This window comes from Panthera pardus, unplaced genomic scaffold (assembly GCF_024362965.1).
Source record: "Panthera pardus isolate Hobbes unplaced genomic scaffold, ASM2436296v1 HiC_scaffold_12, whole genome shotgun sequence".
NCBI lineage: Eukaryota > Metazoa > Chordata > Mammalia > Carnivora > Felidae > Panthera > Panthera pardus.
In genome coordinates, this window is record NW_026526677.1 from 18,411,196 (window position 1) to 18,424,382 (window position 13,187).

At 52.8% G+C, this 13,187-nt stretch overlaps 1 protein-coding gene and 1 long non-coding RNA gene across 6 annotated transcripts in view; one reads left to right on the forward strand and one right to left on the reverse strand.

Moving 5' to 3' along the window:
• The window catches only part of TSPAN18 (tetraspanin 18), a 185,895-nt gene that overhangs the window by 87,836 nt on the left and 84,872 nt on the right, over positions 1 to 13,187 (reverse strand). The window lies entirely within an intron of this gene.
• On the forward strand, positions 9,896 to 12,040 carry LOC109279224 (uncharacterized). Its single transcript, XR_002086084.2, has 2 exons — positions 9,896 to 10,242; positions 11,205 to 12,040. It is a non-coding gene; the product is annotated as an uncharacterized LOC109279224 (long non-coding RNA).

The following is a 13,187-nucleotide window of genomic DNA, read 5'->3' on the forward strand; positions in this document are numbered from 1 at the left end:
GCGAGCTCCGGCTTTCGGAGTCAGGCATTTCTGGTTTAAATCCTGGCTCTACCGCTTGCTTAGCTGTGTGACCTTGGGTAGGTTACTTAACCACTCTGTGCGTCAGTTTCCTCATCTCTAACGGAGGAGTGAGAGATGAGGCAGGCAAAGCTCTGAGCACACCGTTGGGCACACAGCAAGCTTAGGGGCCAATACCGGGGATTCTCGCAGGCAACAGACACACGGGCGAATCCAAAATGCCTGCAGTTCGTGTACCAGTGGAGACAAACTTTCCCTTTCTCCTTCCTTCCTTCCTTCCTTCCTTCCTTCCTTCCTTCCTTCCTTCCTTCCTTTCTTTTTTTCTTTCTTTCTTTTTCTTTCTTTCCTTCTTTCTTCCTTCCTTCCTTCCTTCCTCCTTTTCTTTCTTTTCTCCTTCTCCCTTCTTCTTTCTCCCTTCCTTCTTCCCTCCCTTCTCTCTCTTTCTCTCCTCCCTCCACTTTTCTTTTTCTTTCTTTCTTTCTTTCTTTCTTTTCTTTCTTTCTTTCTTTCTTTTTCTTTCTTTCTTTCTTTCTTTCTTTCTTTCTTTCTTTCTTTCTTTCTTTCTTTCTCTTCTCTTTCTCTTCCTACTTCCTTCCCTTTCTTTCTTTCTCTTTCTTTTTTTCCTTCTTTCTCTATCTCTCTCTCTCTCTCTCTCTCTCTCTCTCTTTCTGTTTTCCCTGCTCCAGAATGAAAACACCCTGATTTCCAAGGCCACCTTGCCTTGTGTGTATTATATGACAGGCCAAGCAAGCACCCCATGCTAGGCTTATTACTGGAAAAACAAGCCTCAGGGTCTCTGTTGTATAAACCAGGGAAGTCTGGGGGTCCATAAAATGGCCTCGTAAAAGAATCCAAGAGTCCAGGCCCCCGGTGATATGCAAACCAGACAACGCACTCTGACGTATTTCTCTCAGGCTCAAGTGCCCCGTCCAGAGACGTTCCGGAAACCTTTAACGAGACAGCCAGCCCCTGACTCCTGTTTCCTGTTCACGTACATCAGGAGGCCCCCACATGTGTGGCCCACATCAGGTCACGCAAGACCAGCCTTGCGCTGGGAGGGGCTCGGCCTCTGCTGGTGCCTGAGAACTCAGCAGTACAGCAAGGGTGACGAGAGGCGACAGGACCCAGAGAGAGGAGTGCAGGGAGGTGATGGAGTCCTGCAGTCCTCCACATAAAACTCCGTTTCCTGGCACGTGGAAGGTGCTGGAAATACATCAGCACCTACCTGGCTACCTTGAAAGACTCCTTTGGTTTGGAGTCAGAGACTTAAAACCAGGGAACTCTTGGCCCACCTTTGAAACTCAGGAGTCACCAAGGGCGCTCAGGTCACAACACCTCTGGCCTGCCAGAGTGGGGCCCGACCGGGGGCCCCCTCAGCACCACTTCTCGAGCTTGGGCACACTCTGCTGTTTCCCTGGCCTCGCTGAACGGCGACCGGTGCTTGGTGCCTGTCTCTAGGACCAGAAAAGATGTCATTAAGGACAGGGGCAGGCAGATGTTGATTTTTCTTTTTTTTTTTTTATACATTTTTTTTAATGTTTATTTATTTTTAAGACAGAGAGACAGAGCATGAACAGGGGAGGGTGAGAGAGAGGGAGACACAGAATCCGAAGCAGGCTCCAGGCTCTGACCTGTCAGCGCAGAGCCCGACACGGGGCTTGAACTCATGGACCACGAGATCATGACCTGAGCCGAAGTTGGACGCTTAACCGACTGAGCCACCCTGGCGCCCCCAATGTTGATTTTTCTATTCCTAGCACCACGAATAGCCTTTGGCACCAGGTGATCTGTGGCATGAATGAATGAATGAATGAATGAATGATAGCAGTGTCCCCACGGAAACATCAGATGCACAGTTCGCCTCTGAGCAGGCTTCTCCTGAGAGGAAGCAATCATCTCAAGAATCATAGCACAATAAAAACTACCCTACAGGAAGCCCAGCCCGTGTTTACACTGAAGCCTCCTCTCAGTGGGTGCGAGGAGCCGGCCTCCAAATCCCAGGCACAGACCCTTGGGCCCTGGGCTTTATCTCAGGGCTTTCTCCTTCCTCCCATTGTCCCGCCTGGCTTCCCACAGCCCCAGGCCAGGGGCCGGCTTTGTTTGGAGGTCACAGAGCCGCCAGGACTGCCCCAAGACACAAGGTAGAGTAGAATGACCCATTCCCCTCCTGGGGGAACATTCTTTTCAGATCTTTCCCAGGGACCCGCCCCTCACAGCTTGGTTTCTTCAGAGCCACATAGCTCCTGTCCCTGCCCCCTTTCCCAGCTGGCTGGTGGTCAGAGGCCCCCCCACCAGAGGCCGAAAGCTAAGCCAAAGTGGGGAGTAGGCAACACATTTCCACACCGAATAAGTCACCAGGACCACCAATTTTGAATGCTAAATAATGACAGCTAGAGGGGGCGAGGAAGGAGGGGATCTGATCCAACCCTCCCTAGCAGAGGGGGAAGGCCACGAATGAGAGAACGCATAAGCACCCAGAGCCTAGAGATTTCTTAGAACTCAGCTAAACTCAAAGAAACCCAGAGGCCTTAACTCCAGACTCCCACCTGTTGAAGGTGAGGCAGGTTTGACACTGAGGGAAGACCCTGGAAAGGTGGTGGTGAGCTCAGTACCAAGCTCAGTGTTTCAGCTCATTCATAGCGGCTCGCCACAGAGCAGAATTCCAGACCGTGTTCTTAGAGCCAGGAAAGAAACGAGCCCCATCGATCCTGGTCTCCCCATGTGAGTGGGACAGAAAGATCCAGAGTGGCTGACTCCTTTCTCGTCCTCCTTTCCAGCTACGTGGCCCAAATGGGCTCCTCTAATGGTCACAGAGAGCGAAGTAAAATGCTGAAGACAGGGGCACCTGGGTGGCTCAGTTGGTTGAGTGTCCAACTTCGGCTCAGGTCATGATCTCACGGTTCACGAGTTTGAGCCCCATATCGGGCTCTGTGCTGACAGCTCAGAGCCTGGAGCCTGCTTCAGATTCTGTGTTTCCCTCTCTCTCTGCCCCTCCCCCGCTCATGCCCCCCCTCCTCTCAAAAATAAACATTTACAAAAAGGCTGAAGACAAAAATATCTCACAGCAATATCAATTCATCTTGCCCTTAAACCTAAGTTGTGACCTTCCATTTCTGATGACGTAATGAAGGGGGAGAGGATACTAACAGTAGAAGTTCACGTTTCCTGGGGGCCAATGCTACGCCACGATCTCTCGCTAACCCAAACAGCAACTCGGGGAGGATTTCACAGAGATTCAGAAAGGTGAGACACCTGCCCGATGTCACACAGCTAGGGGGTGAAAGAGCGGGTGCTCGCACTCAGTTCTGCCTGCTCATGCCCACCCTTAGCTCTTTCCACCCCCTCAACGTGGTCTGGCAGGACATAGTATAACCAGTGGGGGAAACTGAGGCCCTGACCAATGATTTCTCTCTCTGCTCTCGGGAGCAGGGTCCTGGTCTTCATTTCGGGCCTGACATTTTCCCAGTTGGGCTGTGTCTCCTCAGGCTGCTGGGAGGTACTCCTCAGACAGCTGAAAGCGGTTGCATTTCCAGGGCCGAGAAGGTAGCTGTCCCTCACACACTCCTGCTCCCCTTCCAGAGTGAAGGGCTGCGGCTAGGAAGGGGCTGGCTAGCCAGGAACTACATATCCCAGCTTCCCTTGCACCTGTGTGTCCATGTGACTCATCCTCACCAATGGAAGTGAGAATAATGTGAACCCTTCCAGGCCAACATAATGAGGAAGGGGCTGGCCAGCCAAGAACTACATTTCCCATACTCCTTTGCCCTATGTGCCATGTGACTCCTCACCAGTAAGAGTGGGAGTTATCTGAGGAGGAAGCAGATGAGCTGTCTCATGCTTCTCTTCTTCCTTCCCTGGTGATCTTGGAAGATACACGTTGAAGATGGAAAGAAGTAGGGGCCCTAAACACTGTGTGGAAACTGCCCTCCACTTTCACTGAAAAGTTGCTGGGTGACAAATAAATGTGCACTGGGTCAAGCTGCAGAGATCCGTGGTTTACCTCCTGTGACACCCAGCAATACCCCAGCTGATACACTAGTCTCGGGCTCTCAGTTATTACCAACCGTCTCATCCACGACTGTCATTGAGAATGCTGGGGAAGACTCTGGCAACCCCCAGAGCTCAGACAGAAGTTCATTTCATCCGGAAGGCATTTACCGAGTACGTCTTCTACCTGGCCCTGTCTCATCAACATGCCAAAGTTCCCTGGTATCCCCAGCACTCGATACCCCCTGCAACGCACAGCTGTGACTTTGTGTCTTCCCTGCCTTTCACAACCAGACTTCTCTAAAAAAAAAAAAAGTCGTCTCCTCTGCTTGTCCCCATTTCCACATCTTCCACTCACTTCTGAACTCCATTTCTCTATTACAGTTGCAGACTGGAGTCTCTTGATTTCTCAGAACCTTGGTTCCTGTATCAAATGGTCTCACCTTTCAGGAGCACAGCCATCCGGACAGCCCGTCTATACCCACCTGACTTATTCTGACCCTCACTACTACCTCGAGGGGATCATTAGTCACCTCATTTCTAGAAATTTCTGCAAACACCTACTATGTGCTAGACAACATTCTAGAAGAAGATGGGGCAAAGAAGAAACCATTCCTGCCCTTGAGAAGCACTCAGTCCAGTAGGGTAGTATATCCCATTTTTTGGATGACGAAACCAAGGCTCAGAGAAGCTAAGGGTCCAAAACAACACAGCTGAGTGGTGATGCTGCCCCACTGACCCAATACGCAGGAATCATCTGAAAAAGACGATCAATGAAGATAATGTGCTTCAAAAGGTTAAAGCCTTAATATGTGCCTAACTCAGAATTTCCATATGGGGACAGAGAAAAGAAAGAAAACAACCTAGGTTCATTTTCCCTTCCACCTTATTGTATTATCTGTAATGTTCTAATTAAAAGTCAAGTGATCTTAATAATCCCCAATGAGACCTAAGGAAATATCTTGGTCTTAATTTTAGCTCCATGCCGAATAGTCCAACATCATATTAGTCAAAGTTATTCGACCTTAAGAAGTTACAGCCCCTCTCTGGGTGTACAATTAGAGGGCTAACCTAGATGAGCGCTTGGGCTCACTGCAGTCCTCACTGTCTGTAACCCTAGGATATTCTTATTCTCACTTGCTTACCATACATTGGGAGCGGCCTCACCCGTTCACTTGACCCTACCACAAAGTTACCATGTTACTGAGTGCGTCACAAGGTTGAAGTCGTTGATCTTTCATCACAGCCCTATGGAGCAAATGTTATCATCTTATAGATGAGGATACCAAGGCACAGAAAGTTTAAGTACTTTGCCCAAAGATGCCCAGCAAGTGAGTGGCCGAACCAGGATTCAAACCAAGCATGTAGCTCTCCAGGGGACTGTGGCCCCTCCCACAGTCGCATCTGTCCATAGCTCCTGTGGAGCGGACATCGGACACATGACCTTGCCCGTTTGCCACAGCTGATTGGACCAGAAAGGACACCTGCACCCAGGGCAGCCAGCCCGACGCTTGACCTCTGGAGGGTAAGGCATGGCCTGGCGTGGAGGGCATTCAGGCTTGCGTGGGGAGGTTCGGGGGGCATGTCCAGCTGGCGTGTGGAGCTGAACTGAAACCCATGAGGACTCCGGGGTCCCCTCACCTGATGGTTATGGGCAATAAATTAGCAGACCATGCTAGTCAAAGCAGAGAGAGCAATGAGCCACCTGGAGGGGTCCTGACCAGACACAGAATTCCACGGATGGTCTTCTGGCTGCAGGAGCTCAGAGGTGCCCCATTTTTGCCCCTTGGAGTTCCTGTAACCCTGACTGTCTCTCGACAGCAAGCTCAGGTGGCCCTTTGTCCCACGTAGTCCCAAGGAACTTGCTGAAACCAGAACCTCTGAGCAAATCGATCTTCCTTCTCCTTTCAGACACCTTTGCTGGGTCTGAGTGTGCCTTTACAAAACCAATACGCTCATAATAAGTAAGCCATTGGCTCAGGCTCTGGACTTTTCTGTAATACAGAGATTTGTGCTGTCACAATATTTACTGTGACAGGATTTGACAAACAGAACAGTGGTGTGAGAGACAGTGTGTATAAAGGGGGTGGGGGGAGATAGAAGGTTAAAAACAACAACAGCAAAAAAACCCTTCCCAGCTCAAGAAAATGGAAAAGGCAGAGTGCATAACAGAGGGGAGAAAAGTCAATTAAATCATGATAATTACTTCCGCTGCCATACCCAAGAGCAGCATGAACGTCTATTAATTAGGATTTCCATGTTCACTGCGGCCATTTGACTTCAATGAGGCTGTCAGTATGCTCAGTAATAACGTTCTCCTGGAGAGAAAATGTGTGAAAATATTTTTACCCTGACAATTAACAGTTTTAAAGAAACCTACACACACACACACACACACACACACACACACAGCCAGTTCCCTGAGCCCCTGTGGGGGGACATGAAATGTAGCAGGTCTCTGCAGCCCCACCCCCACTCCCAGAAGTCCAGATACCCTAACCTCACTCCTTATAGTTACCAGCTCCTCCCAGGTCTCTAATGAGCCCTAAGACGCTTGATGGGGTGCAAATTCCTACCCAGAAGCAGAGAACAGGAGCCTGAAGGGTAATCTTGTCCAGCCCCTGCTTCTGGGAAGATTGGCCCAAACTACTCAAGAGAAGAGTCTGTCTTAAGGCGACACTGAAGGATGAGGGTTCAGGACAAGTTGACTCCATTCTCAGAACCAGATTCACCTCTAGAAGCCAGAAGCATCGGTGGCTTGGATACCAGTGAGTGTTCTAAACAATCCATAAACCTTGGGTCTGAGATGATGATTCTTCCTGTTCAGACAGGCACAGGAAGGCCTGCAGTGTTTCCTTAACTGTCAGGCCCAACTGTGGACTATCAGGGTCATGAGTGGTGTAAGAGATCAACTGGGCTACTTGGCATATGGGGAGACTTGAGGCTCAGGGTAGGCGGGCAGCGTGCTTTTAGCGGCAGGGCCAGGACTCAGGCCTAGGGCCCAAGCCCTAGTCAGGGCTCTTCTAGTGATCTTATAGGCCAAATAAGGACACAGTATATAGATATATAAAATAACTATTGTTATATAGTATCTGGCACATGAAAGAAAGTCAACAGAGAACAGTTAACTTCCTCCTCCCTTCCCCTGCAAGGATGAGAGGCGGACCTTGGCTGCCGCGTTCCCCAGCCCTGAGGGATTAGCGAAGGATGGAGGGTGGAGGCGGAGGGTGGATTCTCCAGTTCTGCCCCCGCCAAAGCTCTCTCAATCCCCTTAGCTTGGTCTGGCTTAATATCATACAGGTGGGGAAAGTGAGGCCCGGATCAATGATTTATCTTTTTTGCCCTCAGGAGCAGGGTCCTCCTTCCTCTGTTGCTTCTCAGAGGAGAGAAGCAGGGAGCGAGGACTGAGATAAACACGGAACGTGGGGCCAGTCACCTTTCAACAAAATCAGTGCCAACCTCCATGCCCGCCCTGATCTGCTGGAAACAGAGAACCCGGGCTGGGGTGTGGGCCCCACGGAATGCTCCGTGGCCAGCTGGTGGGGCTGAGTCAGGAAATCCTCCGGCCCTCAGGCCCCAGGCTCTCCCTGGCCTCAGGGCCGGGGCTGGAGGAAGGTCAGGGTCAGGGCCCAGGAGGGCCTCGTCCTGGAGGATGTATAGAAATAGCGTCTCCTGCACGGGCAGGGCGGCATGGGCCAGGCTCTCGGAGGGAAACGGGCTTTCCTGTCATTCACCATCAGTCCCGCAGCAGCCAAGTTAAACAACAGAGATTGCCCACATCACACACCTAGCCAGAGGCAAAATTTGGATATCCTGACTTGCAGACTAGTGCTCTCTGCTCTCCTAGCCTAATAGATGTTGGAGGCTGAAGAGAGCGGCTACGGGCACTCAGCATGGAAACAAGCAGACGTCTGCAGCCAGACTCTCCAGCTGCCCGGATGGGTGATCTCAGCCATGGGACGTCCCTCTCTGGCCTCAGACTTTCCAGCTACATAGCAGGAGTGACTGCTGGCACCCCGGGCACCGCTGTCAGGCTGGATATAAGGAAGCCGCACTGGGCAAGTGCCGGGACCGTAGTGGCTAAGGGTTCGGACACAGGGTCAGTGGCCTGGGTAGACTAGAGCGCCCGCACCTCATTGCCCAACTGTGAAGTAGATGGGGGCAGGGAACGGCCACCCCACAGGGGCCGCGCCTGAAGCACCTTGCATGGCCTCTAGCACAGAGCGCCGCGCTGTGGTTGGTGTGGGAGTCCTTCCAAACCTCAGCGGTAGCCTTAGACTGCCCGAGTCTTCCCTCCCCTGTAAGAATTATTCATCCACATCCGCAGGCAGTGACTGCCTGCCCCTGACTTTAGGTCTGACAGTGTGACCCGCTTTGACCAATGGGATGTCAGAACAGGGGCAGGACTGTCCCTGTGTGGTTGGGAGGGCCCTCTTAAACGCCCTGTTCAACTGCCACAAGGACATGTCTCAGTAGCCGCTGCCCCTTTAGCCTGGGCCCCAGAATACCCACACGGAGAGGAGACCACAGGGCCCAGCAGCTGCTGTTCCAAAGAGGAAGAGAGACACATATGGAGTAGATTCAGACTCAACCTGCAGCTGGAGCCCGGAGCCTGGAGACCGGGCCAGCCCAGCCAAGGTGCAGTTGACCCACAGCTCTAGAACACGTGGATAAGCATTGCTTTAGGCCACTGAGCTTGGGGTCTTTTGTTCTGTGGCACTATTTTGGTGATAAGTAATACAAATCCCATTTTACTACGAGAGGGACAGAGGTGACGGGACTTGCTCAAGCTCACACTGCTGGGAGACAGCAGAGCCAGGGTGCAAACCTGGGACGGCCCCCTTGGGCGTGCCCCTTAGCGGCCTCTCCAGTATGCTGAGACAGTGAGGTTCACCAGGTGCCCCGAGTGTTGCCACGCAGGCCCCGACACCTGCCCGTCTGGCCTCACACCTCCCTAAGAGGGACCTTCCTGAAAGTGACCCCTCAGACTGTGCCCGGGACTGCTAACCACAGCTCTGGCACCAGCATCCCTGCCCCAAACGTCACCCACACCAGACCCTGGGCACTCTCATGCTTCCCGGGTAGGGACAGAACCGAGGAGAAATGGGAGAAGAGGGAGAAGAGGACAGCTGTGGAAAGGGAAGGCTGCCAGGCTCTGGCTGGCCCGGCCCAGCCCCTGCACCCAGACAGCAAGGCAGCCTGAGAGCCAGATCCTTCCAGTAAATCTACGCTCACTTTGACTTGGAGGCAGAATTCGCTGGAGACAGCAGGCTCAGGGAGAGCAGGAAGGGACAGGAGAAGCAGGCAGTCAGCATCGATTTCTCATCGACTCATTCCCCAAGTGATTCTCTGTCAGGGCTGAGTCTCCGAATGTGTGCGGGGCCCTCACACATTCTCTCTGAGAAGGCAGCTGTTGCCACAGAAAGAACGGGGGGTTGGCAGTCAGATGGGTTCCAGTCCTGGCCCTGCCTCTTGCTGGTTGCAGGACCGTGAATGAGTTCTTTGGGCCTCAAAATCAAGAGAAAGGACTTAAGGTCCATCCCCAGAGTTGCTATGAAGGCTTCATGGGTTATGAGCACCAGGGCCTGGCATAAACTTCAAGGTGGTGGAACACATCAGCTACTATTATTCTCTGGTGTTGGGCTGTGCCAGAGGGCACACACCGCCCTCAACTCTGATGAACTAGAGGATAAGATACACAAGCGCTGAAGACAGGTACAAGCCCAAACATACCCAGCGTGGTCTCTTGCCAATTTCGGTCTGGCAAATGCAGGGCATGCACGAAACCCTTCTTAGTCTCACCCACGGCAGACATCACTAATCAATTACGGCACTCTTTGCTGATCAACCCAGAAGGGAGGCTGTGAGCCCAGTGCATTAGCAGGTGCGATCACGGGTTGGAGTCGGCACTAACAGGGAATCCTATTTGCCATTCCTGCTCTAGTCCAGCCCTTTTTTCTCTGCTGCAGCCGCCGGTCACCTTGATGGTCCTGGGACATGCCATCCCATTCCCACCTGGGTGCCTCTGCCTGAGTGCCCGTCTGCCTGGCACACTCCCCCTCCTCCTGATCCATGGCTGGCGGCTCTCAGGCTCCGCTCTCAACTGTGCCTCCTCAAGGAGAAGTCCTCCCTGATGACTCGGTCTGAAGCGGCTGCACACCCCTCCCTCCACCATGCTGCTCTGTCATCAATCTCTATTTTCCTCAGCACACCTACCATGAGCTATGTTCATCTAAGGTATGTATTTATTATCATCACCCCAGCACCCTCAGGCCTCGAACGATCTCCAGCATTGAGGAGGTGCTCGGTAAATATTTGTGGAGGGACTCCCATCAATCCTCAACAGACCAGACCCCCCCTTCACTCACACACACACACACACACACACACACACACACACACACATGCACACCAATGACAGCAGAGGTGATGCCTCAGCTGGGCAGGCCTCTGGACCCCACACCCTAGTTCTGAGGGTGCTCCCTCCAGCCCAGCAGCCCCTGGGGAGGGGTGGGGCGGCAGTGCTGCTGGGGAATTACGCCTTTGGGTTTTCCATCTCTTCATTCACTGTCACCTTCTGGAAATGGGGATGGGATTCACCTGTTTTCAGACCTGAGGTGGGTTGAGAAGGACACCGAGCTGACAGAAGGGATGCTCCCAGGCCTTGGTTCACCCTGGTCTGTGCACCCAGTTCATGTGTCAGGGTAGAAGGTGCGTCCTAGCCGGCACCTGGAAACCCCCCGCTGTGACATCACAGGCCAGGGTCCAGGTGGGTTTCCATTTCCACACTGGCCCAACCTCAGGCAGACCCCAGTGTGAGGTCCACTGAGCACTTCTGGCCCTGGGCCTCCTCCCCTCAGGGTCCGCAGAGGAAGTCTCTGCGCCTGCTCTCACCTCCTCTCTCCCCTTCACTCCCTACTCACCGAACCTCCGCACGAGTGACTGCTCCCCCACGACCAGGCCCTTTTCCACCCCAGACCTGATTTCCTGTCTGGAATGTTCTTCTGCCAGCTCTCTGCACGGCCAGGTTCTTGTCATGGTTCAGGCCTTCACACAACCATCAGCTCATCAGAGATGCACCTGACCACCCCCATTACCTCCTGTTATCTTGTTTCGTTACCCTTGTGTCACGTTCACTTCCTGAAATCTTCCTGCTTAGTCGCTTCCTTTAATTTTCCTCTTTTGTTTCTGCCCATCAGACTTTAAACTCCATCGGGCGGTACCTTGCAAGCCCTCTTCATAGTCTATATCGCCAGTTGGCGGGTGCACGGTAGTCGCTCTGATGAGTGAATGAATGAACGAACGAACGAACGAATGATACTACCCACGACTCCCTGTGGGATCTGGTCCTCGTAGGCGGAACTTCTCTCGGAGGCTGCAGTGCTAACCCAGGCCTGGTGAATGGCATGGGGAACAGACACGTAAGAAGTATCATTCAATGAATGAGCTGTCTTGTCTTCAGGGCCTCAGTTTCCACACTTGTAAAAGGAGGTGTTGGAAGAAATCAATGTTTTTCAACCCCTGTGACTGGAAACCCTCTGGAAGGGGCTCCCACCTGCTGCTTTCCCGCTGTGGGTTTCAAATTGGCAAATGAGCACACTCAAGACAAGGGAACGGAGTTTTCGTGAAGCCGGGTGTCCTCCTGGTAAAGCTCTGTCCCTCCTGTCCTGTCCCGCCCGAGAAAGGGGCAAATCTTTATCCTATGAAATAATGGGATGGGAGATGGTTGCTGTCTTTTCTTTTCTTTCTTTTTTTTTTTTTTTCACATCCTCACTCTCCAACAGGAAGAGGCCATCCAACCAGATGCAGATGTCAGTCCTGACTTAAAAATATTTTTTTTATTGGTAAAGGAAATGAAGTCTGGGACCCTCCACCCTGGTGCTCTGCTGATTGCCACAAACAATGAGGCATTTTCCAGCACACAAAGAAGAATGAAACGGCCCGAGGACTCCGCTTTTGCTTTCGTCTGTTTCCTATTTTGGGCTTCCTTTGAAAAAGTGGTTTTGCTGCTTTATAAAGTTTGATCATCTCTGAAGGATCTGTCTCCGAGGCCCCATGCCCAGGGTCTCTGCGCCCTTGATTCCTCTTTTCCCATCTCAGCCTCTGCTCTGCTCAGACCCTTCTCCAGGTCTGGGTGTGCCTGCACCCCGGGTATGCGGAGCTGGGCTGACGGATCCTGAGGACCCCGGACGGCTCTGCCCTGCGGGGCCTTCCGTGGTGGCCTGCCAGGGGCCACCGTGCCCTCACCCACACGCTCCTTCCTGAGCCTCTCGGTGCCAGGTTTTGCACATTTTGCAAAAAAAAAGGGGGGGCAAAATAAAAGCACTTGAGGTACATGTGTTGCGTATGCCATAAGGCCTGGGCTGGGAGCAGTTGTACAAGCCCCACGTTTAGCCTCATTCAGAAAGACCCAATGTCTTGTTCAAGGTCACACAGCAAGCAAAGCTAGTTCTTAGAGGTCTTTTCTCCCGGCAGTGCCTGCTGGGTAGAAAGTTCAAGAACCCTCCGGCAGCCTGCCTGGGATGTGAGAAGCCTAAACCTGTCTCCAGTTTACTCACCCTGCGCTCCTGATCCCTGAGTGTCGAGCACTGGGGCAACCCCACAAATGCAAGCGTGTGTGATGATCCCTACATTCCCCTGTGGAAACTGAGGCTCACAGAGCTTATGTGAGTGCCCGTGATCACGCAGGGAGTCCTGGGCAGACAAGACGGGCAAGGTGCCCACATCCACCCTAAGTGCAGCCTCTTTCCTTTGTGTAGGCCCCCCAGTCACGGCCATTGGGTCTCTGCCCACAGGGCATTCAGCTGGCCTTTCTCTGCTCAGGGTCGCCTCTCGGGAAACAGCTTGTCTGAGCCCCTGTCTTGCAGAAGAAGAAAGCATCAGGCTGCGGAGGCCAGGAGCTGGCTGGAGGGGCTGGAGAAAACCTGCAAATCTCAGGGCCACTCAGAGAGTAAGGGAGCTGAGCACAGCGGACCGCAGCTGCTATGAGGTGAGGGGTATGTGGGGCATCTGAGAGGGCAGGCCTGGTGCTGGGGGGCTAGGCGGCCGCCTGGCCATGCTGTCATTTCACTGATTAACCCCCGCACACGAAGGACTTATCTCCGTCACAGAGCAAAATAAGGCATTTGTGTCCTGTGTGTGTGCTGACAGGTTCTGGTGCTCCTGGGAACCCCAGAGGCCCC